General features: G+C 53.1%; 1 protein-coding gene and 1 pseudogene across 3 annotated transcripts in view; both read right to left on the bottom strand.

The window, feature by feature from the left end:
- Positions 1 to 2,772, bottom strand: part of LOC107399972 (uncharacterized) — a 25,011-nt gene extending 22,239 nt beyond the window's left edge. For both annotated transcript variants that reach the window (XM_076559925.1, XM_076559926.1), the window contains exon 1: positions 2,659 to 2,772. The gene's annotated coding sequence lies outside the window, so the exon portion shown is untranslated. The remainder of the gene's footprint in view (positions 1 to 2,658) is intronic.
- Positions 1 to 2,796, bottom strand: part of LOC121825193 (protein CBFA2T1 pseudogene) — a 6,611-nt pseudogene extending 3,815 nt beyond the window's left edge. Inside the window, exons 1-2 of the transcript XR_013047462.1 lie at positions 2,659 to 2,796; positions 1 to 1,265 (exon numbers count right to left, since the gene is read on the bottom strand). The exon at positions 1 to 1,265 is cut by the window's left edge and continues 3,815 nt beyond it. The product of XR_013047462.1 is annotated as a protein CBFA2T1 pseudogene (transcript). The remainder of the gene's footprint in view (positions 1,266 to 2,658) is intronic.
- Positions 2,797 to 3,078: the final 282 nt, after the last annotated feature.

The raw sequence follows: 3,078 nt of genomic DNA, 5'->3' as shown, positions 1-3,078 counted from the left end.
TGCAGGGTCTGTCCACAGATGTGGTGGTGCTTCTCCCAGTCTTTATGCTGGCAAAAGGAGCCACAGTATCGAGCTGTGTTACACCCGCTGCAGGTCTCGCTTGCTTTCCGGCCACAGTTCCAGCAACTCTCACTGGAGTCTTCCTGCTGCTTGATGACTGTCAGGGCATCCTCTGCTGTCTGCCGCTTGGCCTCAGCCACCGTGCGTTCCATCTTGGCTCGCTCTGTGGTGATCATGGCATGGGCTTTCCTCTCTGCCTCAGACACGGCCTTCTGCAGCTCAGTCATTGCCTGTCGCTTCACCTCGTTCACAGCCTCCTCAGCTTTCTTCCAGATCTCCTCTGGCACGTATCCAGACGCAGGCCTGTGAAGGAATTCCCGATGTGCATCTAATGCAACTGGGTCTGGGTTGACGGGACTCTGCTGCCTGGAGTGGCTGCTGCTACTGCTGCTGCCCTTTTTTAAGTTCTCGGCATCACTGTAGCGCCGGATCCAGTAATTCAGTTCCTCCCGGTCTGCTTCCTGACATCGTCTGAGAACAGTGAGGGATCGTCTCGTCTTTTCTACCATGTCCATTATACAGTTTAACAGATGATCAAGATGTTTCCATTCTTCTGCCCATTCTCTATCTGTTAGTCTGTGGTCAATCATTTCTTCTTGACGTGTGCCATGTAACCTCATAGGTCTCGTTCTGTCCCTGAGGTCCCTGTGGCTGGGGTGTCGATAAGAGTCCCTGTAGTGGTGGGCAATGGCCATATCATCCAAACGGTAATGCTGAGGTGGAGGTGGGGTGGGGTGAGGCAGGCCATTTGGCTGGTAGGATAAGCCATTATTTGGACTGTACCGCTGGCCTGGGCTAATAGTGCATGGTCGCTTGCTTGGATGGTCTGAGTGCAAAGGCTCTCTGTCAAAGCCATTTTCTTTGGTTCCGTCTGGAGTTCGCCTCTTCCCGTTTTCATTCACGTCGAGAAGCAGCTCTGAGGAGTCAACAGGAGAGGTGGTGCTGGCATCCAGAAGCAGCTGTTCATGCTGAGCGAGGTACTGGGCAGGGTTCTGTTTGGCTAGCCTTGCGCAGTGGAGGAGTTCACGCTGGAGCAGGGGCAGGTTGGCCTTCAAAAACGGGATGACAAAAGGTCTCAGTGGGAAGTTAGTGGCTTCTTGCAGTTTGGAATGAAATTCTTCAATTGTCAAAGTAGAGTTCACCAGTCCGAGGACGAGGGTGCGAACTCTTTCTCCGATCTCTGGCGAAATGTCATTGCCAAACTGCTGCAGGGTAGTAAGAAATCGTTTCAGCTTGCTGAGTTGCCTGGCGCCACAGGCTGGGGGTATCCTTTCATTCTTATAATGATCGGTTCTAACTACTATATTTAGTGGTCTCTGCAATGGAGACAATGGGGTCCATCATGGCCTTCTTCCTGTCTCTGGGCCTGGCTCTGGGAGCCATATTCTCCTTTGTACAAGGGCAGTTGTGTGACCACATGGGGACAGAAGGACTGTATTGCTCGCCTGTGTCCTGCTCATTTCCGTCTCGTTTTCTTCCATGCCAGAGATAAGCTGGGGCCAGGGGCAGGTTTGCTCTCCTGGCCAACTCCTTCCTACTGGTCAGTGCTGCCCAGAGATGTCCAGGCCCCAGGGAGGGAGAAGGCTCTCTGGGTGGACTTAGGATTAGTCAGAAGAGCCAGGAGACACAAGCTCTCACTGACAGCTCTGACTGCTCCTGCTGAAGTCAAGCACAAGAGGCTCCTAGGCTGCGAGAGATCTGTCTGTCTGTCACAAGGATGAGGTGGAGGGGCAGGCCTGACTGCTGTATCCTGTGCTCTGATGAGGTTCCCTCTCTTTCCTTTTGTCTATTCCTGTTCTCCCTGTCACCGCCCTTTGTCATTTTACTGCTTTTTTTTTTTTTTCTCTTTTAACCCTGACAGAAGCCGTGGGCCTTCAGAGGCTCTCTGATTAAACAAACTTTTATTTTACCTGCACATCTCCCAGTGTCCTCCTAAGGCTTAACCACCTGGAAAGGATAGAAGGCTAGCAGCCTGGGTCTGGCGAGGAGCAAGATTCAAGTTTGGGCCTGGGTACAAGGAAAAGGTAGAACTCTTGGCCTCAGAGGGACAGCAGTGGTTCCTGCTAGGACTGAGGAAAAGAGGCAGGCCAAAGCCAAGACACCCAGACTGAGACCCAGATCTAGAAAGGCCAGTTTTTTTCACTTCGACCCTTCTCTCTCCTGTCTGTCTGTCTTTCTTTCTGTCCGGCTCTCTTCATCTCCCTTTTTCCTGTGTCTTCCGTCTCCAGTTCGCTCTGCTCCCTCTCTCTGAGACAAGAAGGACAAGAGGATGACCTCTTGCTTTCACCCCTTAAGTGATGGTATTGCAGGAGTGTGCCATCATGTCCTGAATCTAGGGATCGAATCAAGGGCTCTGTATATGCCAGGTAAGCACCGTGCTGAGAGACGCCCCAACCCTGTTTCTTAATTCAAGGGACTGCAAATGTTGGCAGCTTTGGGTCTGTTCTTTACCTTCACTGCTACATCCCCTGCCCCCCACAATCGCGGTCTTCATCTCCAGGAATGAAGTCTGACAGGCTGGCCAGAACAACCCCTAGCTCCTGGCCTTACTCCCCGATCCCTTAGCAGGAGAAGGCTGAGGCCCGGGTTCTCCCTTACCTTGGCACCAGGCCCTGATGCGAAAAATGCCAGAAGAAAACACAGCAGTGCCACAGCTGCTCCCTCAGCAGGAGCCGCCAAACATTCAATTCCAGTCCAGACCCAGGCTCCTGCTTCTCCCCGCCCCCTCCAGGGTGTGCAACCGTGACGTCAGGACGCCGAGGCGCGGGGGCAGGGCTGTTGGTGGGTGGACGCGGGTCCTTTAAGTCTGAGAGATCCAAAGCAGGCTGTCTTGAGCTGAGCACCTCTGAAATAAAGGAGGTCCTGGTGCGTCTAGGAGCGCTCACTCCAGTCACCTCCTCAAGGCTTACGTTTTGAGTGTGAGTCAGTCTGGGATCACCCGGCTCTGTAGTTCTACTTCGTTTTCCAGTTAAAGTAAGGCCTTGGCTTTTTGTCCCTTGCTGCTCCCAGTGCCTCCTT

Source organism: Peromyscus maniculatus, chromosome 22 (assembly GCF_049852395.1).
Source record: "Peromyscus maniculatus bairdii isolate BWxNUB_F1_BW_parent chromosome 22, HU_Pman_BW_mat_3.1, whole genome shotgun sequence".
Classification (NCBI taxonomy): domain Eukaryota; kingdom Metazoa; phylum Chordata; class Mammalia; order Rodentia; family Cricetidae; genus Peromyscus; species Peromyscus maniculatus.
The sequence above is the reverse complement of the archived record's forward strand: the minus strand, read 5'-3'. Positions and strand labels throughout refer to the sequence as shown.